Consider the following 26,393-nt stretch of genomic DNA (forward strand, 5'->3'; position numbering starts at 1 on the left):
TCTTACATTCCTAAAACATGCTGGTAAATTTCATAGTAAAGTTCCTGGTCCTAATGAAAACTGAAATGCTTTTGCGACTGTGATCAGGAAATTAGAATGTAACCCCCACTGTGGTCAGTAACACATATGTATGTATGTATATCTTTATTTATAAAACGCTACTTATGTACGCAGCGCTGTACAGTAGAATACATTAATACAAATGGTGTTATTTAGATAATAATAGCTAAATAAAAAGTATAACAATAACTACAAATAAATACAAGATACAGTTTGTCATGTTGTAGCAGTAAGGTTCAACATGTAAATGGTTAAGTTTTCAATTTAGAAAGTCTGGTTGGAATCCACATTTGAGGGAAACCCTTCCCAGTAGGGGGTAATTCACAAATACCTCCTAAAGACACAACCAGGGACTGTGGAAGGTGACAAATTAAGCAACCTCATCAGACCAGCCATAGCCAGCCATTTGTTGGGGCAGGAAGATGGTGGCCTTTGGTTTCTTTGATCTGTTGATCAAAGCCAGCCAAGTGTGGACCTAGGAGCAGCAAGGGGTACATCATATAGAAAAATATGGATTATAGAAAGGGATCCATATCTCCTCTGCTTTACGGTTCACATCCTCATAAATCACATAGGGTTTATGAGGGGGCCCCATGCTTCCCAAGGATACCAAACAGGGACTACCTATACCCACCAGTTAGGAGGGATAGTTTCTGGGGGACTGTGACATGAGATACCCCTCATGTTTGGTATCATTGTGATCACCCACATATGGCTTAAAACAAGCCCCTATTTTCTGGCAAGTACCAATATTATATGACAAAAACTGGCATGAGAAGTACAGCTCCCTACAGGGGGGGGGGTCATGTGACCAGCTCCTGGGCACTCCCTCCTCATGCATACGGTAATGAGGGAGGAGCCCAGCAGGGGGGATATAAGGGGCACAGACCCAGGTACTAGCTAACTCATATTTTGAGGCTCCATGTTCTGTTGGATTGTGAGTTCACTTTTCCTAATTCTTGCCTCAGGAGGGCACAAGATAACTCAGTAACGTACTTTGGGTTTCTCTGTGTTTTTTATCCCCTTTTATTTTATTGACTGTTTTGTATATGTGTGTCTCTTTTTGTAACATCTTTTTAAATTGCACTGTTTACCCTTGTAATATTAAATATAACATTTAATAAGTTCTGTCCTTTGGCTCTATAACAATCTCCATGTACCTTGTACAGTATGACTGCTAAGGCTTAAGTGCTGTAACTGCTGGGCTGTATGTGTGTTGAGTAGGGGGGGCCAGTTCTGTGTAACTACTAATTAACTAGTGGACTGTCATCAGGAAAGTGGGTATGTAAATTAACCTTGGCTGCTGGTGTGTGTGTGGAAGTAGTAGAACTAACCCTAACTGCAGTAGGAAAGTTTGCGTGTGATATATTTGTGTAATTAGGTTTCTATCGCCTGTTAATGATAGATGGTGGCAGCGAATAGTTATTTGGGCGGTGGTGTGTTTGGGGGTGCTTGATGTTAGTCTAACCTGTGTGAAAGGTGACTGAGTGTAACCCCTTGTTGACCTGTCCCGGTGTCAGACGCGTCTCGGAGTAGCGTCCTTGACACAGTTGCAATAAGTTAAGAAGACACAAGAGATGAATGACCAAGAGATGAATGACCAATCATTCTCTGTAAAGCTCCGATATAAAAATAAATGAGAACAAAAAAATTCAGCTAGAACTTTTTTTTATTAATGGCAATATGCATTTCACACTTTGAACTTTGGTGCATCTCTTCAAAGTAATACTGCTCATTTCAGGACTGGCCTTGAAGAATGGAATTTAGGTCCATCCCAAAGCACTGATTGTTATCATTAAACATTTTCTTCACTAAATTGGTTTGTAGTATTGGGTTAGTTTTATTTCTGTCTACCAAAACCTCCTGTACAACCCTGATTCAAATAATGATTATTTTATTTCATATATCCTATTAAAATGGCATATTGTCCAGGTCCTTCAGCAACAAAACTTCCCAGAACCATGAATACCATCATCATGTTTGTCAACTGTTATGATGTTTTCACTGTATAAATATGTAAATATATGTTGAAGTGATTACCAGAGGACTCTTCCGAAGCCAAAGGTGCTGTTATAGACAGAAGAGTACAAACCTAAATTTATATCACGTTGCTGAATCTTTGGCAAAAATACCACTCAAAACAAATGGATTCTGGGAGAAGTTTAGGTTTTGTGTTTATGCTATACTTAAACTGGACAAACTATAAGAAGCATAGAAGATCAATTTACTGGGCAGAGAGAAAGTGCAGTTTAATAAAAGCTATGTAAGGGTTTAAAATAAATGTTTGTATTGACAAGAAAATTGTAGACCCTTAGAGAGCAAGCAGAGGCTAAGGTTAGGTAAGTGAGAATCACTGGGTTTGGTTGATTCAGCAAAACACAAAAAAATCACTTGAATCTTGATTCACGCCCATCTTGTGGAATTAGTTGTTATGGAGATTAAACTGAATATTTACAGAGTATAAAGGAGAGTGAAATAAGACTATAAAGATAGAGCTGAACTACATAATTAATAAAATGCCAAGCATTGTTATGTCTACATCTGTCACCTTTTCAGTAAGTTATGTGTCACGACCATTAACTTTTATGTGAGCACAATATAAGCATGTATATCTTGTTATATAACTTTTGTACAGAGTAGTGATCTTTCGCCTTTAATGTAAGGAGGTTGCTTGTTTTGTAATTCCTATAATCCAATATGTTTATTGAATTTTATAGATTTTGTGGGTACACAACAGTTGGAGTATACATAAACAGGACAATCCCATGTTTGCTTTAATATCCAGCCCTCTCTAAAGGCTAAATATTAGTTGTAATATAAATGTCCCAGCAAGCCACGTCGTCCTACCCCTACAGCTTAGGTATATAGATTGATTACACATTCCTTCCTTTATTGCTCCCCAACCTATCTGGCAACCCATTAACAAAGGAATATTTTTTGCTAAATATTTATATAAATTTATATAAATATATATGTATATCTAGTAAATAAAAGACACAAGGTGATTTTTAAATGAAATTTGATACAACACAGAGAAATAATATATACTGTATATATAATGGAATTGTATTCATAGAAATGTCTTTGTTGTTTGCATGGAACCTTTATATTGCAACATGTTGTAGGCCTACAATGCCAGTTGTATTTTCTTTGTATAAATGTGGCCCTTTATAATAGTGTGTAAAATCTAGACTACTTCAAAATGAATGTTACCCTCTAATCTGCTGGGCAATCTACAGGTCATTGCCAAGGTCAGAGATCAACATGTAGCCACTTGCTAACTGTGAGCTAACATGGTTGTCACATTTGTGCACTTAGGCATGATGTCCACCTTCTGTTACTGCTGCTGCTGACCTCACCCTGGGGAAGAAGGTAGCCAGAATTATTGGAAAACTGCCAGTCTTAACAGCTGATGGAATTGGATGATAACAGCTAAAGACTCTTTGATGGCTGTGGCAGAAGCGGTTTTGAAATGGTAACACAGTAGAACTATTTCATTGACTGACCCTACCAAACCATTTATTGATGGCCCTATTTTTCTCACTGAATAAATCCATTTCCGCTATAGCCTTGTTACATTTGTTTTTAGGGACAGATGCAGATGGTAAGAAATTGCACCCTGTACACCATAAATAAAATCTCTTCAACAATGTTCAGATGTTTTTGCACTTGAGGTCATAAAGGAACCCTGATATCTAGGGGACTTAGAAAGCTGTGATGGGTTGGAGGGAAGCAGCTGCTTCCTTCCAGCTGTTAGCACAGTTTTTACAGAAAGAGAATATGCAGATCATTGTCTCATTGGAGCCACCACCTGCATACTTAATTAACCTCATACCGCTGACACAGCAACTCTCTGCTATAGCTGATAACCCAGAAGCCTTCTATGAAACTTCTATGAAATCTTTGAAACAAATTTTAAAAAATGTGAGTAAATTGCAAAAATGCACAGAATAGCACTCAGGGGAAGCTTGCTTTAATTGTTTATTTAACATTTAATTGCCTATTTAACATTCATTTGAACACTGGATAATAGCAAAAATGTGTGGCTGTAGGTTCTGGCAAATGCCAGAGGGGCTGCTGTAGGATGGCATAGACAGTCACTGTTTATTGGGCTAGTGGGGGCTGTATGGACTTCTATACCAGGGCCTACTTTTGAATCACACTCCAGATATAGGTTAAAGGGGAGTGAGATCTGAAACTTGGTGCTTCTATACTGCCCATATTTCAATGTTAAAATCAGCTAACATTTCTGTGCTGAAACAGTCCTAAGCCCCAGCATTTCAGGTTTAACCATGTCAGACAACATTATAAATAACATAGCAAACAACGATTAAAGTTAAAGAGAGCCTTTAATTTGGTTACATGTAAAAGGATTCATGAACATGTACCTAAAGGTGAATTATTACTCATTTGGGGTATGTATATGACACTAGCTTGACATTTTAAAAATGTAATTAGTTTACCCACCATCTGAAATATTTTCAAATATGTATTGTGGATAAGGTAATAGCAGCCAAAGAAGCAAAGTCTACATCTTGCTACACCCATGCAGATGTGGACATTTGAGCCGATGGGTAACTTTGCAATTTGACAACACACAGGGTGGACTTAATTGTCAACTAAAGGTCAGGTCCAGATCCAGGCCACTTTGAAATCTTAGCAAAGGATTTTTTAGGATACTTCTAATATTGTCAGCATTGTTAACATGTATTTCTCTCTTTTTTCTAAAATTAATTTATTCATTCATTCATTTAGGTTGGTCTCATTGTGACACTTTAAGTGTTATTATTAGTTCTAAAACTGTTATAGCAGGGCCAAGCTTATCTTGAAACGATCATTAAAGTACAATTTGCCTATGAACGAAAACGTCCATTTCAAGTGACATTGTCTAGCTGAAGCTAGGAAAACTAGCTGCTTGGTCCTGCAAGTTGGACAATGTGAAAATTTCATTGATATTCTGAACAATGTCGGATGAAAAATTGCTACATGTGCGATTATTTGGTGCCCATTTACGATAATTTGATGGATTTATCAGATTGCTGAAATTGATGGTTAGGGAGAGAAAAATCCTAATGTGTACGGCTTATAGACGGGTATAGAGCTTTAGTGCTCTATACAGTTACATTAGGAAATACTAGAATTACAGACACAGCTCAAGAACAATTTTTTGGGATGTTTGTGAGCCCAACAATACATTTATTAAATGTAAGAAGTTAGCTCAGGAGCAAAAGAACACAATATCTGTACTGGTGAGATCAAATGAGAAAGACCCAAAATGTTTTTCAAAACAGACTTTTCTGGTTTTTTTTCTTTCACATTATACAAACTTTGAAAAAGTACTTTATGCCTTGTAGGACAACATACTAAAGACTGCAATGGCATGGTCCTTGCTCCAAACAGGCTGTAAGTACGTTTTTCACATTTTTTTATTGATTTGCATATGTAAATATACCCCTGTACTCTCAAAGCAGATAATGTTTGGTATTTTATCCCCTACGTTATCCAGAGAGATTATTTTTAACCCAAATTATTTTGCATTGTTAATATTTAAATCCACATTAAATCCAGATTAGTGCAAGAGAGATATGACAAGATATTTATGGGAAACAAAACACATCAAATTATTGCAGTCAGCTCATCCTGAGAAATCCTTTGTGTCGCAAGCGGCATGTGTTCAGCAGGTTAAGGGTAGAGGAAGAAATTATGGTGTCCAAACTTCACACTGTCACCCTCCCCTACACTATGCAACATCCATCACCAGAATTAATAACATAGATAAATCCAAAATAAGTCAGGATTAGTGTGAACTGCATCTTAGGGTTTAGGAAAATGAAAGGATAAAGAAATCTGCTGTTTAACACTTTCATTACTGTTGGGGGTGGAAGGTACTAGTTTCCTCCAGGTGAAAGTCATCTTAAATGCTGATAAGGAGCACCCTTTAGAAATGGAAGGGTAAAGCTGGTCAAAATAACTACAAATGAACAGGTCTATAGGTAATAGAGCTTCACAAATCTAAATGCTTGGTCATACCTTGTACCCCATTATAGCATACAACCAACCAGGCTCAGTAAACAATTGCTAACAAAGATGAATGATAGATGGAGGCGGCAGGAGAAGGCTGACATATGAAGCGAGATTGTAAAACAGCTATCCCTACCAGAATATGTCCCTATAAACAGTGCCCTTAAAGAACATTGCAAACTTACCTGCCTGGATTAGTGATTTCCTGAGGAAAAAAGTATTTGAACAGTTTGGTCACAATATGTGATGCAAAGCTGTTTAATTCTCCATGTGATAAGGCAAGGACAGTGTATCCCCTTCAACAAGGTCCATATTAGACAAGGTATGGAAATAATTACACTGGGATGGATAATATTTATTAATATTATATGCCAAAAAAAAATCTGTGTACAGTATATGCTACATTGCCATCCCTTTAAAGGATAAGTAAGCCTTTTATTTTAAAATCCCCTAAAATTACTAAACAGCCCCCAGAATAACATACTGTTATACAACCTTTCTTACTCATGAACAACAATCAAATGTAAAAAGACTTGGAGAGCAATACAAGCATCATAAAAGTTCATGGAGGTGCCAAATAAGGGCTGTGATTGGCTATTAGGCAGCCTCTATGTACACTATCAGCTTACAGGAGGCTTTATTTGGCAGTAAATCTTGTTTTTATTCAACCAAAACTTTCCACCAAGTCAGGAATTCAAAAATAACTACCTGGTTTGGGGGCACTGAGAGCAACATCCAAGAGGATGGTGAGCAACATGTTGCCCCCGAGCCACTGGTTGGGAATAACTGCTGTAATTGAACTGGCTGCAATAGAGAAACAAAATAAATTTGCATGCACAGAGAAAAGTATGTTATTCTGGGGCTGTACAGAGTAATTTTAGAAAAAAAATGTACTTATTCTTCAATGAATGCAACAGATCCATCACAATCAGCTTATAACATTATTTATCAAGGTTTTTTTTTTGTTTTACCCCAGGTGAACGCCAAAAACCAAGGCAACGTTTTCCTCTACCTCGGACCTGAAGTTACTGAGACATGAATATGAAACACATGAACACATGAATATAAAAACATTACACTTTTAATACCTATTTGTTGCTTTACAGGGTATAAAGGCCATGCTAAAGTCCAAGAAAACTTCTCAGCAGCCAGTATGTTGTGAATTCTATACTGCCATTCAGAGTAAATGTAATAGCATCGTTTGCCATTTTGGATTACAAAGTCAACTTTAATGAGGCACTGACACAAAATTACAAAGGTCTCATTCGCATACCAAATGTTACCAGAATGCAGATGAAGCAATTTATTCTCTCCCTTTTAAAGTGACTGTGACATATCTAAACCAATGTTCTGATTTAAAAACAGTATAGAAAGAATAAATTATACATGAACTGTTCACTTAACAATGTTATGACATCACTACTTGAAGCTCTAATAGCTTGTGATAGCTGCCATGTCTTTCAATTACTCTTTCCTTATAAAAGGGGCCGGTAACACCAAAATATGACAGGGTTTAGTATGCATTTCAGTATAATATTCTGTTACCCGGTACTGATAAAAAATGCATTAATTTCAGGAGCTCTACTATAGTTAATGTAAACAACTACTGTGTAACCATAGGATCTGCCAAAAGGGCTGTAGGGATCACAAAAAGTAATGGGGTCACATATCATTCATGGCTCTCTGCACTAGGGTGGCCAGATCACTTGATCTAAAAAAGCTAGCAGGGCTTAACTGATTGCAGTTTATTTTAAATGCAATCAGTGCTGCCCTCCAACATGTATTTCGTATTTGAATTTTCAAGTGATCTGCTCACCCTACTCTACACCCCAATAGGGAGAAACCATTTTTCATCTAAAAATTTGGGGCCAAGAAACTATTTTCACCTATTACATATTTTTTGGTGCTGGGCAAACATCTATAACTTTTAAATGTAAATAAAATATTAGTGGCCCTTTAACCCATAGCACAGGGAACCCCATCTGTCACTGGCAGTACACAAACACCATTGTTTTTGTGTAGACAGAAGCAGTAGGTAGATATTGTAACACAGCATGCAATAAAACAAAAAGAACTCTCAGGTAACCTTCAAAGATTCATATAAAATATATTTGTTACTATCAGAGTGTTTTTAAGTCAGTTACTGAAGTGATTTAATAAGTAGCCTTAACAATAAGTTCCTTTTTCCACTCCAGCCTATATTGAATACTGCTCCCAGGCTTAGTCCCCTCACCTTTGTTCCTCTTCTACTTCCCCATCAGACTAACATTAATTGATTCACACAATGTCAAGAACAAGTATATAATACTGTCACACTTAAAGGTTATGCTATTGTACAGTTCTGCTCACATTTGCAAGACTTTCCTTAGCCTTATATGATCATATAATTCCTTCTTCTGCCTCTTATACTTAAGTTTCTTTCCAAGTCCACAATAATTTTCATTATTGTTGTTACTGAGTCTATAATGTTCTTGATGCTTGTAACCTTATAAAATGTGATATATTAGTGCTGAAATTGCTGTTGAGAGATGTATCAAATAATGTAGCAAATCTGAGCAGTTGAGGTAGTTACCTATGAACTGTTTATTCTCATAGACAAATTCTACCATCTTATTTATTTATTTCCTGGGATTTATATAGCACTGACACATTTACGCAGTGCTTTACAGAGATAAAACATCATTCATATCAGTCCCTGCCTCAGAGGAGCTTACATTCTAAAGTACCTATCACATTAACACACACTATGGTCAATTTAGTCAGAAGTCAGTTAACCTGCCTGTATGTTTTTGGAGTGTGGGAGGAGACCAGTGTACGAGGGGGAAACCCGTGCAGACACAGGGAGAACATTTAAACTACTTGCAGATAGTGTCCTGGCTGGGATTGAACTCCCAGCAGCAGTGCGCCAATATTCTTACCTTCCCAGTACAATTTGGCACTATTCAGCTTTGTAGTGCTTTCTTTTAATAAAATATACTTTAAGATCTTTAGTGTTTTTGAGTTTTATTTTCTGGGTTCATAAAACATATCTTTGAATTCTACCATAAGAAACTCTCCCTCAGCCACTAAAAATCTCGTGAATCACTTGCACATCATCTGATTTTTTGACACTTATGAGCCAGTGCTCAAAGACTATAAGCTCTATGGGTCAGGGAGCTTCTCACTCCTGTGCCCCTTAACAATCTTTAATAATCCTTAACTTAAAATATTATGTTTTATGTTCTGTTTATTGTCTCTTCTATTAACCATTTAAGTGCTGGTGTCCACAAGAGGGAAGACCACTTGCTATGTAATGCTTTTTTCCTACAGGGAAAACAAAAAAACTGGAAACACTGAATACATGGAACACTCTAATGCTCATTAGTGTCTGTACCTTAGGCTCTATGATCTTTAGCACTTACAGCAGGGATCATCAACCTTTATTACCCATGAGCCAAATTCAAATGTAAAAAAGTAAAGTTGGAGAGCAACACAAGCATGCCAAAAGTTCCTGTTATGGGCTGTGATTGACTATTGGTAGCCCCTATATGTACTGGAAGCCTACAGTTTGGTGGTACAATAGGTTTATATGCAACCAAAACTTGCTCCAAGCCAAGAATTCAAAAATAAGCAGCTGCTTTGAGGCCACTGGGAGCCACAGCCAAGGGGTTGGTGAGCACAGTGCTGTGTATACAAGTACATCATTTTGTTAAATGGAAAAACCCATATATAAATATATATATATATATATATTAGCTAAGAGGAGTACTTAAATGCAAAGGAAATCGACTGCCTGGGTGCTGATAAAAATGCATGAATACAAAGAAAAAAGTATCGTACTCGCAGGACTTTAGTGTCAAAAGAGACTTTTCCCTAACTAATCTAAAAGTCTTTTTGATTTTTGGCCCAAGTGCGATACTTTTTCTTTGTGTATATATATATATATATATATATATGTTTTAGGGGCCACTCACTGCACACATATGATGAAAGGGATGCAGACTGAAGGCCTAATGTCGCCAAGTTATTATAATGAAAGTTGAAAGAATTTGCTATGACAGAATGGTAGTAGTTTTTATGGGTGATTTTTGTAATACAGTATGTAGAGCAGCTTTGCTGCCGGTGCTACGGCAGTTGAATGATTAACACAAAACTGCAGTAAAATAAGCAGCTCTGTCACTAATGAGGCCACCGCTCAGCAGCCCTTCATTTTCCTGAAGTTTACACATTATTTTGTTACATTCTCCATATGGGTGCAGAAAAAAAGAAAAGGAGCCGCCCTCTGTCACCAGCCCACATATTTAATCCATGTGCTTATGTCAAACTTAATTACAGCACATTGGGGGGAAAAAATAACAACTATGTCCTCTGAGAGAGGAAATAAAAGAGCTAATGTGTGTAATTCTGTCAAAGCTCTACTGAAGGCTTGTAAGCAAAACACCAAGCACAAGCCCATGGCTTTTCCCTAGTCTTTGCGGCATGAGAGATGCTTCTGTGGATCCATTTGTTTAAATGTAGTTCTATGTATTGCTCACAAAGTGAATGGAAAATGACAAAAGTCCATGGGAACATTCCTATGATTAACTATAGACATCAGTAAACAAACACACTCACTCACATGTGTATTTGGTAAGGTATAAAGTTTAGTTCTTTGAACCTACTTCATATTTTTTTTACCATTTACAGGCAGAAGATAAAAATCCTTTTAGATATGTAGGATGTACAAGGGGAATTGGTCTTTCTGCCCTCCCTTTCATGTTCCGCTGTATGTTATTAAACAGAGTAGTGGAATGTTTAATATGTTCTTCCATAAAAAGTTCAAGCTCCATATATTTGAGCTGTGACCTGAATTTTAATGCATGCAAAAGTATATTAAGGGACACTGGTAAGCACGGCTTTCAAACAGGGTTTATCGTCATATTTATTTTATTTAGTCTCTGTTTCTCACTCTGATTAATTAGTTTTCCTTTGATGTTTACATACTCCGACCCCCCTCCCCTGCCTCCATCTCTTCCCAAGCTTTCTGGCTACATGTATCTCATCTGACACAAGCAAGTTTCCAGGGAGAATTTTCCCATGCCACTGTCGCTCAGTTCAGTTTAGCTACTTAGTATTTATAGCAACAAGACGATCTTAATAGGCCAATTTGTTTTAATTTCCACTGCTTTTGTGTTTAACTTGCCCTCAGCTGTGGGCAGCCTTTTCATTGCTTTATTGCTGGGGTGTGTTTGGGGTGGGGGCAACTACTTACATGATGCAAGATGCGCAAGGCCATAGAGCTACTCTGCAAATTTACTGTTCTCTAAAGCTGGTTTTCTCATTGAGAGAGAAGGTATGCTGTAAGTGGCTGAGACAAAGAGACAGGGCCAGGCACTATGCCAAGCAGGGCCTGCTGCCAAAGCACATATAACCAGGACCATCTTGGCGCAAGCAAATCAAAAACACATGTTGGGGAGCAGGACTACTAGTTAAGTACTTGTGACAGATGTCCTGTAATATTTTTCTTTGGCCTTTATCAGAGACCTAACAGCAACAATGTTCCAATAGTAAACTCAGAAGAAGAGCAGGTGAAATGACCAATGGAAAACAGCAGAAGATGAGAGGGATAGGAAAGTACAGCAAATACTGTGGGCAGTCAAATGAGACAGAGAGTTAGTCTCAAGGGACTTCCAATTTTAGAGCACAAGCAGCTACCAAAGAAAATACCATAGTAACAGTTGTAAAGCGCATAAAGTAAAAATCACAATATTTAGAAATTCTAAATATACTTTTAAGATTTCCTAGTGATGGGAAAAAAGAACTCAGAGACGCCTGCCCTCAAGCACCCCCCCACAGGATACAGAGTTGTGGAATGCCAACTCCATAGCAGGAGAAGTGGGGAGGGCTGGATTCCTAAGTAAGTCTTGCTGTACTTTCTTAAATATAATTAGATGCGCCTCATTAGCTCGCACTGAAGGTCCTTTGTACTTTTTTGGAGCTTGGTTTGCTGAACGCTCTGATGGCCGCTGTGTGTAGCACCCCTGGCCTGCGGAAGCAGTGTCCTTTCATCTCTCGGATTTATCCTCTTTCCACGCTTTAACAAAACACTTTGTCATTTCCTTTGTTTTTCACAGGCCCTTTCCAGCTGTGTCACTTGTCTCTGAGTACACACAGCAGCTGTGGTATAAGGCATACACCTAACTCCAGCCCTTAGATTTCCGCTTTTGCCAATCTCATCCTGCTGACAAACCTGCAACTTTCCCTTTTGTTTTCCTTTTTTAATATACTGTCCTGATTCACAGTTGTCACCTCATTAAAGATACTCCAGGGTACCCACTCAAAGGGCCGAACTCTACTCACCACCCTAACACTGCCTTTTGGTACCATGTAGGGGCAATGAAGACCTTACATTTTAGAATGCTTCATTATTTCTTTGTTAAAGAGAGGATTGTCTGATTGCCTGAAGTACATAAGGACTGTTTGGAGGTAGATAGCATTATAGCTGGACAAACTTAAATTTAGAGACCCTACCATGTATAATAATGACCACATATATCCCAACTGTAATGAACCCTGTAATCAAATTTACCCTGCAGCTAGAAGTTTGCACTCCTAATGAACATTTGCTGTGAAAGTGTAATGTTTACAACAAAGTGCAAATTTCATGTACATTTGGTAGTCTAAAGGTAAACAGTCTCGATTCTGAGCTGTTTTACAGTGTCCAGACTAAGTGCACTTATGGGAAAAGATTCCAAAGAGGTAGTGTTGGATGAGAAAGAAAAATCCCAGATTCCATGTAATGTGTATGCCACATGCTCAGTCCATGTGTTCCATGTCATGCATGAAGCAGTGTAATGTCCAGACAGAGGCATACTTCAGTCGAGCTGAGATTATTCAAACCATCTGCCAATTTCTGGCTGTGAAAATATTCCAAGTTACAAGAGCCAACACAGTGGAAGACTTGCTCCTGCTTCCCATCTCCCTCCTCCTCCTCCTCACAGTCTGCATTTTATCAAGTAGGAAGGTAAGAGCAGTGAAAAGCAGAGATTCTCTTTGTAGCAACACCAAAACTAAATTATACATATTAAGGGCGAGAGAAATAAGAAAATGCTGAGAACTTGAAAAAGGAGAAACATAATTAGTAGGGAGCATAAATGAGCCAGGTTCTCTTAAAACAATTGTTTAAGGGGTACGTTGCAGAATGAATTCAGGGGCCTTTCCCTTAGTAAATGGGGCACAATGCATACTGACAGTACCCTATTAGTATCTTGTGTGGAAGTTACTAACTGGGAGCAGATTGGTAACATGTGCACAGAGTGTGAGAGGGCACCTAGTAAGTTCTACCTGTTGCAAGCATGCAATGATTCCAGGGCTCTGACTGCTTTGTTGGCTACAGTTGGCAGGCAAGAAGGGTTGGTCTTTCACACTGGCTGTCCTAGGAAAATGTCCTGCGCCCTGTGACAAACAAATACTTTGCTTTCAAATGCATTAGTTTAATAAAGCTTAATATTCAAGTTTAATGGAGAACTCCACCCAAACACAACTTAAACTTTTTGAAAATAAAACACAGATAAATCAAAAGGGTTGAAGAAGGCCACCTCATATGTATGCAAATAAACTCAAGAAATTCTGGAAACTAATCCCAAAGAGCTCCAAGAAAATAAATCCTATTTACATGGGTTTATCCTGTATAGGCTAAAGTTCACCCACTGGGTTTTTAAGGCAGAAGCCAGGGAAGCCAACTACAGATCAGTTTCACCCTTCTTGGGGCTCATCAGTGTAGTAAAGGATTTTCTGATCAGCTTACTAGAGCCAGGGGTGTGGATCCACAGATGAATCAAAATGGAGGAGACCACCTCAAAGTTATGTAAAGAAATTCTGGGAACTAATCCCAAAGAGCCCCAAGAAAATCCCATTTCAAGCAATTTAGCAATATGGGTCATTTAAAAAATGTTCACCCTTTTTATGATTTTGAAGCAATAATATGGTTTGGAACAGTTGCATTAGCTTGGCCCCCTGTTCTTCTGATGATCCGGCTGTGTCATGTGGAGCTCTTTAACAAATTTTGGTTCAGTAGATGGAGTTCCCTTTTCTGAAATGTACTTGCAAGCTGACATTTAGCAGGAATCCCAGCCTTCATCAGATCTATCCACTTGCAATTTAAATTGCAATATCCATGTTCACACTGCAGTGTTTATTCCCTTTGCAGTTGTGAGGGAGAGTGGCACCTGATGTAATTGTGGCCAGTAGGAAGTGACACTAAGCACAACTCTATGGAAATAGAAGGATTGTATATTAATACAAGTATCTTTAATGAATGGGACTTTTTGCACTTGCAGTTGTAAATATCCCCATAATATTCTGAGGTGTGCTATTTATAACTCTAATGTCAGGACCCTAACCCAGTGCCAGCATGATGAAAAGATTATACCTGCAGGCATGTGTGAAAATGTTTGTGTCATGCTTAGTGATATTACTTCATGTTATCAGCAAATTTGGCACCTGGGATTCAGCGCACGTGGCTCTTTCCATTCACATAAATGGGAAGCAATTGGGTGCAAGTAGTGGCATTTCATTTGCTGTCACTAGTATCCAACGTGTACCAACGACACCAAGGGTATATACCTGGCTGTTTAGTACTTGCAATTTATTACTCTTGTTAATAAATGCAAAATATTTTCTAAGAATCCCAGCAATAAAAGGCTTCAAAAAAGCTTATGCAAAATGTTATACAGGTATAGGACCCGTTATCCAGAATGCTCAGGACCAAGGGTATTCCGGATAAGGGGTCTTTCCGTAATTTGGATCTCCATATCTTAAGTCTACTAAAAAATCATTAAAACATTAATTAACCCCAATAGGATTGTTTTGCCTCCAATAAGGATGATTTATATCTTAGTTGGGGTCAGTTACAAGGTACTGTTTAATTGCTACAGAGAAAAAGGAAATCAGTTTTCAAATTCTGAATTATTTGATTAAAATGGAGTCTATGGGAGATAGGCTTTCCGTAATTTGGAGCTGGATAATGGGTTTCCGGATAAGGGATCCCATACCTGTACTATAGAAGCTCTCATAGCATCATATGATGCTAACTGAGCTTCTACACAAGTTGCACTAACATCATGATGAACAGCTTATGGGCAGGGTATGGGTTTCTCTTATATGGCCTCCAGTTGGGACAATTTGGCAGGCAGAATCTGACTGAATGTGGCTTTAGGAGGAAGCATATTCTAAAGTTGAGTGCTAGGAATGCTGACCTCTAAAACAGTTATGGAAAAAATAGCAAAAAAACCTCATAAAAATAGAATAACCTTTCCAGAGGTCACCTCGTGAAAAATTTCTATAAAGCATCCAGACAAGTAATATGTCTGAGGAAAAAATTACACAGGGCCTGCTACATGTACAGATCCACAGTTTGGTCATTGTCTGGTTTATATGTATTTTTTTATGCATGTTTTACATTTTAAAAAAAGACACGAGAAACCACATTGCCCATTTATAATCAATAAAGGGGTATCCACAGTGCAGTGGTCTCAAATGGTGGGGATCCTGACAGGAACCTGTCAAGAGCATGGTCTTTTTATGGGCAGGAAGATATGCACATTTGTTTATATGCTTAATGCCGAGCTTCAGCTGCAGTGACAGAAGGGTTGCTGCCTCTGTGTTGTGCTACTGAGGTTCTCTGGAGCGATGAATCTTCATGGACAATGGACAATTCTCAGGTTAATGGATACCAGGAGATATATGCATTTGCATTTTGAAAATACTAATTGTTTATATACAGTATATATATATATATGTGTGTATATTTATATATACTTTTTGTAAGTTTAGTCAGGGCTCATTTATCAACACTGGGCAAATTTGTACCTGGGCACTAACCATGGCAACCAAATATTTGTTTTTCTTGTTCTACCTGCAGCTGTTTTAAAAAGCTAATCACTGATTGGTTGCTAAGAGTTCTGCCAAGGTGCAAATTTGCCCAGTGTTGATAAATGAGCCTGAGTGTTTTTTATGTATACACTTTAGGGCATAGATTGGGGCATTATGTTTTCTGATAAAAACACAGAGCAGAAATGGTTGTCATTTAAAATGATATTAAATCATTACTGTTCTCAATTCATTCCATTAATAAGAAAAAGTAGAAGTGTTAAGAATCAACCTATGTGGCTTAACTCTGAGGAAAAGAAGTTAATAGGGAAAAAAAGGAAAGCTTTTAAGAAATATAAGTCAGAGGGGACAGTAGCTGCGTTTAGTGATTATAAACACTATAACAAGTGTTGTAAAACAGCAATCCGGAAGGCAAAGATAGAAAATGAGGAGCGCATCGCGGCCGAGGCCAAGACTAACCCCAAAAAGTTTTTTAAGTATGTTAATAGTAAAAAGATGCAGGTTGAGGGTGTGGCCCCATTGAGTTATAATAACAATATGGTTACAGCGGATACAGAAAAGGCAGATGTGCTTAACCAGTTCTTTTCTTATACAGTAGAGGAGCCAGTGGGCCAAGTCCCACCCAATAGCTGCACTGTTGCCTCAGCTCCAACTACACAGTGGCTGGCACAGGATATGGTGCTTAAAGGGTTACACACAATAAATGTAAACAAGGCACCTGGGCCAGATGGAATACACCCTCGGGTACTGAGAGAGCTAGGGGCAGAATTGCAGTGGCCCTTGTTTCTGATATTCTCAGACTCTCTTTCATCAGGTATTGTACCTAGGGATTGGAAGAAGGCGAATGTCATTCCCATATTTAAAAAGGGAGTAAGATCTCAGCCTGGCAATTATAGGCCTGTAAGTTTGACATCCGTGGTGGGCAAGTTATTTGAAGGCTTGTTAAGGGATCACATTCAAAATTATGTAGTGGAGAATGCCATTATGAGCAGTAATCAGCATGGCTTTATGAAGGACAGGTCATGTCAGACCAATTTAATTGCTTTTTATGATGAGGTAAGTAAGAAGCTGGACAGTGGGGATGCAGTAGATATAATCTATTTGGATTTTGCCAAAGCATTTGATACCGTTCCCCACAAACGACTGCTTTCTAAGCTAAGGTCTATTGGTCTTAGTGAAGTCGTTTGCACATGGATAGAAAACTGGCTACAGGATCGGGTACAGAGGGTGGTTGTTAATGGTACATTCTCTACTTGGAGTAAGGTTCTCAGTGGGGTCCCTCAGGGTTCTGTACTGGGTCCACTTTTGTTTAATTTGTTCATAAATGACTTAGGGGAGGGTATTATGAGTAATGTATCAGTGTTTGCAGATGACACAAAACTCTGCAGACCAGTCAATTCTATCCAGGATGTGACATCCCTGCAGCAGGATCTTGACCAACTGGCAATCTGGGCAGCTAAGTGGCAGATGAGATTTAATGTGGATAAATGTAAGGTCATGCACCTGGGATGTAAAAATATGCAAGCCCCGTATACCCTTAATGGGACTGCACTAGGCAAATCCATAACGGAGAAGGACCTTGGAGTCCTTGTAGATAATAAACTTGGCTGTAGCAAGCAATGCCAGGCAGCAGCTGCAAGGGCAAACAAGGTTTTGAGCTGTATTAAAAGGGGTATAGATTCACGGGAGGAGGGGGTTATTCTTCCCCTTTACAGAGCGCTGGTAAGGCCCCATCTAGAATATGCTGTTCAGTTTTGGTCTCCAGTGCTCAAACGGGACATTATTGAGTTAGAGAGGGTCCAGAGAAGGGCAACTAAGCTGGTAAAGGGTATGGAAAGTTTCATTTATGAAGAAAGACTGGCCACGTTGGGTCTGTTTACACTGGAGAAGAGGCGCTTAAGAGGTGACATGATAACTATGTATAAATATATAAAGGGATCATATAATAACCTTTCTAATGTTTTATTTACCAGTAGGTCCTTCCAACGGACACGAGGGCACCCACTCCGTTTAGAAGAAGGGAGGTTCCATTTAAACATTCGGAAAGGATTTTTTACAGTGAGAGCTGTGAAGTTCTGGAATTCCCTCCCCGAATCAGTCGTGCTGGCTGATACATTATATAACTTTAAGAAGGGGCTGGATGGATTCTTAGCAAGTGAGGGAATACAGGGTTATGGAAGATAACTCTTAGTACTAGTTGATCCAGGGACTGGTCCGATTGCCATCTTGGAGTCAGGAAGGAATTTTTTCCCCTCTGCGGCAAATTAGAGAGGCTTCAGATGGGGTTTTTTGCCTTCCTCTGGATCAACTAGTAGTTAGGCAGGTTATATATAGGCATTATGGTTGAACTTGATGGACGTATGTCTTTTTTCAACCCAACTTACTATGTTACTATGTTACTATGTTACTTTCCACTGTGTATCTTTATTAGTAGTTGCTTTGCCCATTTTGCTGTGCACTTGATAATGAAGGGAGACCCCACAACATGCTGTGGATGTTGTCACAAATTAACTTATTTTCAGATTTTGTTTAAGTAACTGGTTGCTATACACCTAACCACTGGTTTGTATATTACAAATTAAAAATTGCATGTTGATATATACATTTTAATATTTGAAAAACTCACTGTTTTTTATGTGGTGAATACTGTCATAAATGGTACACACAGAGACTACATTAAACAGGTAAAAGCCAGAGAGATTAAATTTTTAATAACTATTTTTTTTTACTCGAAATCTTCTGTCAACATTCTGTTTTGCTCTTCATCTTCAACTTACACACTCTTCCTCAAACACAACTTATCCTTGAATTTTGCTGTCATTCCTTATCAGAAAGCTGACAGCCCCCAAAATGACATTTCTATGTTCTGATCTTGCCAGAGATAGAGGGATTTTTTTGATTCCGATGATGCATTCTGCAGATCAAGCAGCCGAACACCAAGGACAGCTCGCAGTCCTAATCCCTTGACCCATACGCCCTCCTCTAACTAGCTATTGACATTGAACTTAAGAAGCACCAGTGCTTAGCTGAGATAATGAGAGCTGCAGGCCAGCTGCAGAGGGATCAGGGGAGAAGCATGCAGTCATGTTGGTGTTAATATCATCAGTCTTGGGGTTTGAAAGGTGGAATTTTTTTCCCCCCTCACAAAATACATTATGCAGCCATTATTGATGTGACAGAATGTTTTTTTCCAATGGCCTTTGATAAACCATAACTCTTTTTGTCCAAGGATCTCAAGTACAGTATATGCAAATTGCATGAGTTAGTTTTTACAAATGAGGATATATGTATCTGGTACTACAAAAGACAAAAAAGTTTTTTTGTTAAAAATGCATGCAACTATGCATTTAAAGTTTAGTAGCTTTGTGTATATATATATATATATATATATATATATATATATATATATATAAATATATACAGGTACCTTTTGTTCCGAAAGGGATTCTAAGTAAGTGAATGCTATTCAGATGTGAAAAATCATAATCTTCTGCCCAGTAGTCTTTATGTTCATCATAAGTGTACCAGATGATTGCTTTATATCCTGCTGTGCTTTCATATAGTGTTCACAAAATACTTAATATATATACTCCCCCCCTTTCTGTTATTTACATGTTAAGTATAACCGCAATGGCACTTGTGACATTTTATCACTGGTGGAAAATTTCTCTCCCTTTGGGCGACAACAGCAACCAAAACACTTTATAATTGAAAAGGCTTAAAGTCACCTGTTACTAGAAGGTTGAAGACATTAAAATACAGAACAAAATATCTACACACGATTATTTGACTCAACTAGCTTATAACAGGTAATTTCAACACTTTTCATTCAAAGGTATTGTACCCTATGTGGACACTACAGAAAGGATTGGTTCCTGCAGGCAGCAAAATGTCCCTTAAGTCAATGCCCTTAAGGTGAGTTACCAACCCCTGTAACGAAACCTAGCTTTTAGCCTCACTCCATACAGTCTTTTTTCCCTATTACAACAACTGTTATCCAAAATACTTGCACAGACATTGTGAAAAATAAAGTTTAGAAGTCTTAAAAAAGAATTAAACCCTAAAAATGATTATGGCTAGTAATTCCATATATAATGAACTTATGGCACCAGCCTAAGGATTCAGCATCATTATGACCAGGCCTGGATTTGGGTCAGGCCACAGAGGCTTGGGCCCAGGAAGCCTGCTGGCTTTATCTGGACTTTGACAGCTGTTTGAATCTCCTGCCTGCCCAGTCCCCAGTTCTGGCGATAGGAGGAACTGCGGGGAGAAAGTGAAGGTTGTGCAAGTGGGAGTGGGTGGGGGGCTGCGTGGTGGGGACGAGTGGCCTAGGGACGCACCATCTTTAAATCTAGTGTGGGTTATGACAGTAATCATCCAGGTCTTCGAAGCTGTCACAGGAGCTCACCATCTTTGATGTTGTGTAGTGTTAGTCACTGCACATGCTCAGTGTGCTCTGGACAGTTGTTGAGAAGCTAAGCTAAGGGGTTGTCACAGATCGTTAAGCAGAGACTTTTCACAGAACTATGGTTGTCTTGGGCTGGTACAGAAGCCCAAAATATAATGTACAGCATTGAAAAACCTACTTCTTTATTTAACGTTAGTTCTCCTTAAAGGCATGGTGTTCAAAAAAATGATAAGATCCTAATCTGTAAAAAAACCCAGCATTCCAGATCCCATACCTGAAGTGAGACCCTTCATGATGTATATAGACAAAGGTAACAAATAGAAACACGGTCTAGTATGCTCCAGCCTCAAGTAACAGCTGAGGTGTTATGTATCCGTAGCAGAATATACCATTATATGGCAATACACATACTGAAAGGTAACCAAAATCTAATAATATGATAAGGTGTTAAAAGTGGGTGTATGATCCTTTTGAAAAAAGTACTATTGAAAAGAAATCTTATCCTGGCTTATGGATAATATTACTTTGCAGACAGAAAGAAGATCCCACTACATGTTAAAAAAAAACAAAGCAAAAAAACTGAATACAAGTTTATAGTTCTCTTTTTCTCAGCTGAAAAAATAATAAATTCCCCCATAGTTTCCTCAGTATAACATTTCCTGACTGAATCCCTCTATCCCTCTGGATGGTCAAACTGATATTGACAACTGAAATTAGAAGCCCATTCTTTCTAGAACCTTCAGTACCCAGCATGCACTCTTACCTAAGGGACACCTGTCACAGGTGAATGATTTTACTCTTGTCAAGAGAGCAAACATTTCCCATTGACTGATTCCTTTTTGCAAGGGGTATTAAGAACCTTTCAACTATTATCATGACAAACAGGGAAGTAAAACAAATAGGGAATCACTGGTTTCATCTTCATATACTGTATGCCTGCCCCCCCAATTACTCATAATTTGTTGCATGAAATATTCTACAACAATTGTTTCTCAATTGAAAATGCTGTGTCTGGGATGGCTGTAATGGCTTTTTATTGTTTCTAGCAGCTGGTCAACTCCAGAATGTGGGTTAGGCTGATGCCACATGGGCGTATTCTCGGCAAGCCGAAAAACGCTTGCCAAGAATATGCCCCACTACTCTAGATTTACCCTACCTTGTGTCTGCACCCAAATGAATGGAATACGCTCAGGTGCAGGCACATGTGGCTGATGTCCACCAAAAAACTCGAGACTTCATATATATACGCCAAACACCAAGTCTGGCATTAGCCTTAGACTGAGTGCTGGCACAAAAGTGATTCAGCTGGTCAACGCTGTAGCGTGGGTTAGACCGAGCGCTGGCAATTTATTTCTGGGACGGTTGCAGTGTTACCTGCATTTAAAAAATATATTTGTTGGTGGGGTGGAGCAGTGACATAAAGTGAGTGCATACTGTATAAAAATAGTGCAGGCCCACTTTAAGGTACCAGTGGTCCCAGGGCAAAGATCTCATCAGTGGGCCCCCTACAGGTACCCCGAGATATATGTAAGCAGAACTTGAATATATTAAGGCAATAAATAAATAAATTGGCTATATTTAGCTAACAGCATTAGAAGAAGATAAACCGTCACAAATACGTGATGAAAATATAAAAAAATCCAAAAGGAACATTTGTTCTAATAGAAGATTAAAGTAAATAGTTATGCTGAGCTCTTTAATTAAAAAAAGGGGTCTGCCATTTCTAGGATATACTTCAGTCAACAGTTATAGCAGATGAAAGGTCTGATTGAGGACCCCGACATATAGGGAAATGTGTTAAGGGAAAGAAAAATATTAATTCAATGTTAAAAAAAGAAAAAGTTTTTACTTTTTGGCTAAAAAAAACATACTAAACACAGATTGACTGTATTACCCTCAATGATCAATAAAAACAGCTAAAAAACGTGTTTATAAACTACAAGTGTATCAAGTTGGGGCACAAGGAGTACAACATTTTTTTAAATAGCAATCGCCAAAACATAACATGTATCTGTGAATAAAGGGTAATGACATCATTTGTGCACCTTTCAGGCCATTCTTTGCTTAGCTTTGTGTTCAAGGACATGTTTATCTAAAAGAGAAGCTAATGAACATGTGCACAGTCATAACTGGAGCTTGTTTGAAGCAATAAAGCTGAGTTGGAGCTAGACATCAGTTGTGGCTGCAGGATTTATTTGTGAATCATTACAGCTCTGCAGTGCTACTTTATAATAGATAGCACAGACCTCCTCTTTACAAATGAAACATATAACATAGAAGTACAACTGCAATATAACCTACAGCAAATGTATTCTATATTATTCCTTGTCATAGGTGAGATCAGGTCAGCTGAATATACAGTAAACTCAAGACTGCAGAACTTGCATGTAATTGTAACATGGAAGCCTCATAATGCACAACCTACAAAGTCCAGATTTTCTTTTACAGGACTGTAAGTTATTAAAGAAGTTTGCCTAAAATAAATCTTTATGTTGTAGATTGTAGCAAATCAAATTAACTTTGCATTTGGTCTACATTATTTTTTAATTTTGTAAATTATTAACCTTTCAATTCAAAACTTTCAAGTCTTATATCTAGGGTCACTGCAAATCTATACATAAGTTACAAATCAAAAAGAAACGAAAAGAAAACGTTATTATAAAGAACTGCGTACTGTGCTACTATCACATAAGGCAAACCCAAACCCCAAGGGAAGTATCTGGATTTCTGTCTAGACATGTTTTTCCCTTTTTAGGGTGAAGACACACAGAGCTACTTAGTAGCAGCTACTTGTCTACTAAAGGCCAGAAAATACCCTGCCATAGAAAATAGTGAGAACTGCCTCTACTAACACAAACATAGAGACAATTATCAGTAAATGATCAGCATTTTCTATTATTGTAGTGTGTGACAAGTAGCTGCTACTAGTAGATCTGTGTGTCTTGACCCTTAACGACCACCTTTGCCTTGAGCCTAGCCCTCAGCTATTTTTGTTCCACCAGGTCTTAGTGCATGAGAATTCAGTAACTCAGATAGAGACAAGTAATTGAGCCAAAGGTATGGCTCAGAACCAGATGACAACTGTAGAATTGTGAGACACAGGACCAGGAAACAACACAGGGGCATCTGTGGCCAGATTGACAACAGCTGAACAAGCCATGCCTGCCTACCAACTCAAAGATACCAAAAGCAGTGAACAAGGACTTTAGCTCTCTGCTTATATAGAGCAGAAGTATAACAGACTAAATAATAGATTGAAAGTCACTGGTTCAAATCCAGACAGGATGTTACAGCTACCTGTATCACCTACATCTTAATTACAACATAAATGTCCCCCTGCAACCACTTTGTGCTTGAAGGCGAGCAAAAACTATGGACATAGCTAATAGATATCCCTCACTTAAAATACTTTCTTCCCTTTATTATTTTGCTCATCTGCTTCAGTCTGCCTCCAGTTTTCACTTCTTTCTTGTGATAGAAGATAATCTTATAGAACATACCAAAGCAGTGTTCTTTCTACTCCCACAAAATGATATATGGTGCTTTGAATTTTCAACCTAGTGCTCCCTTGCTACTTTATTGGTATTGTATTTCATTACTTATCGATTTCCTCATACCTTTATATATGTCTGTAATTTAAACAAAGTCCTTGTAGCCTTTAATAATTCCTAACACTTCACTTCAGTCTCACTGGTTTTATGGTCCTAGTTTTTTCCTATAATCATTTACATCTGAAAAGCATATTACTTTATTGCCAGAAAGTAGATCTACTGTATATGAGTGGTTTGATATTTAAAATGACCTAAATATGCATATCACATTTTTAAATTAATATTGAGTGCTATTTCAACATTCATTAAAGTGTGTGCAGTTCTACTGTGGTCAAGCTTCGCTCATGGTGATATATAGTCTAACACTGTAAAAAATAGAAAAAAGTCGCACTCCTTCTTCTAAAAAAAGTTATTTATTCCATTAAATACAAAACATGTGTGGCTGCTGTGAAGCAAACAGCCTGATGCATTTTGGGAAAGAACCCTTAATCATAGGCTATATCATAGATATACCTGTATAGTCGACTAGGGTGTAACATACAGACTTTAGTTTTGGTGTCCTCTGGGAATGATCAGGTTAGTCTCTATAAAATCATGTATAAACTCCAAAACTACATCCAAACCAATACATTTAGAAAGAATATTTATATTCCCCCCTATAAATATATTTCCAGGTACAGTCTAACTTCTTTCCCTATGGCTTGTTTTAATTAAAAAAATAAATATCTTATTACACTTTTTAGAAAATAGTGCTTGCACATCAACTCATGTTAATGCTATTTATAAATCTGTTCAATCTGTCAGCACTCTCAAATGTGGTCTAAATGAGTCTGCCTCTAGTTGTGAATTATTACAATTTAAATATTACTGTTACTGTAAACAGCTCCCATAACTAGGAACTTACACCCTAGGATTGAACTGCAGTCTTAGGCTACTCCACTGAATAGCAGCTGCTAGAGCTTTTAAGGTGGTATTAATTCTTACTTTAATGGCAAAGGAAGGCACAATAATGGCTCGTTAGAGTATATGCAACTAGAACTTCATCATGTCCTTGGTCCCAGGTAAAATTAATTGAGAACTATCAGTGTCAGAAGCATATTGATCTCTACATTTTACTATTAGGTGGGGTAAAATTCTACTAAAGGCATGGGTTTTAGAACTTTTGCAGGTATAATCAAAGATCAGTTAAAACTCTGCTCGAAACAGAGGTCAACACTTGCGTAGTCCAGCTCTCTCATCTACTCTTCAACTGACAAGGACAGAAAAAGCCACTGATCCCTGGCTTTACTTTCAAATTAAGACCATAGAAATTGTAAGGATTACGAAAACTCTGCAAAGGGACCCCATAATCCTTTGCAAATGTCAATTGCTTTCTAATATTGGTTACTTTTCAATAACTACTCAGCCACAATGTTCAGTGCTAATGAAAAAAACTGTTGTGGATGGTTTCAGTCCATATTCATAATATTATTGTGCAGTGGCTGGATTAAAGGCTCTTTGCCTCTTGGCTTCACAAAGGCATAGCACAGGAGGAGTGCTCTCCACTTCCTCTTTAATTCTATGCTGGCATGTCTCCGGCTGCCCTTTCACTTATTGCAATTGGTGTCCAATTGCCCCCTTGTTAAGAATTGTGAGTAAAGTAAAGAGCACTTCTTCATAGGAACACACTCCAGACACAGAGCAAACAAGTCCTGACGGAGTGTAACTGAAACCTGTATGAGGTACACATGTATAACTGGCACATATCATGTAAAAGTGCAGACAAATAAGTGTAATGGGTACAAAAATCAATCTGAAATTATCATAACATTGCTATGAAAATGTTAACAAAAATTTTGAGAAAGTTACCAATCATGTAAGTGGATCAGATTCATATTTGCCATGCACTATTTCGTGTTTCTAGATGACCAATATAAGTACGATTGCCTAATATTGTTTTGTTATTGTAAAGTTAGTGGAAAAGCAACCATAGATTTTATAAATGGTCTGATAATTTACAAATGCCCATGGTACAAGTGCAAGAACAGTAAGCAAAAAATTACCCATTTACTGAGCACTAGCTTCCAAGGCATAACTGTATTCTGCACCTCACTGTGAAATAAACATCTGACATGAAGTACAGAGTACAGCAATGGCAGTAGCAATGGCATAATAAGAGCATAGGCCATTTGCAGTTTTAAGGACATGGCTCCTTTTCACCATGTGGCCCGGGTGCTCCCTAATGTGCATGTCTGAATGATATGCAAGTAGGGGGAGGGTAGGAGTTTGAATAGTTTTGCCTACGTGCCTCCCGCAGCCTACACCTCATGAAAACACTGCTTAAGGTGGAGATTGGGCGAAAAGTACAAAAAAAAAGAAAAAGCATGGCAGCTTCCATTATAAATGAACCATTAATCCTGTGGCTTTCCACTACGTTTACCCAGGAGCAGTAACCCATTGCAACCAATCAGAGAGTAGCATTTACTGGTCACTTGTTTGGTTGCAATGGGTTACTGCTACTGGGA

At 38.2% G+C, this 26,393-nt stretch overlaps 1 long non-coding RNA gene across 1 annotated transcript in view; it reads left to right on the plus strand.

Moving 5' to 3' along the window:
* Nucleotides 1-8,764, plus strand: part of LOC105947251 — a 41,428-nt gene extending 32,664 nt beyond the window's left edge. The window contains exons 2-3 of the long non-coding RNA XR_001170681.3: nucleotides 3,379-3,535; nucleotides 7,058-8,764. This is a non-coding gene — a long non-coding RNA (uncharacterized LOC105947251). The remainder of the gene's footprint in view (nucleotides 1-3,378; nucleotides 3,536-7,057) is intronic.
* The last annotated feature ends 17,629 nt before the right edge of the window (nucleotides 8,765-26,393 follow it).

Source organism: Xenopus tropicalis, chromosome 4 (genome assembly GCF_000004195.4).
Source record: "Xenopus tropicalis strain Nigerian chromosome 4, UCB_Xtro_10.0, whole genome shotgun sequence".
In the NCBI taxonomy this organism is placed as follows: Eukaryota; Metazoa; Chordata; class Amphibia; order Anura; family Pipidae; genus Xenopus; species Xenopus tropicalis.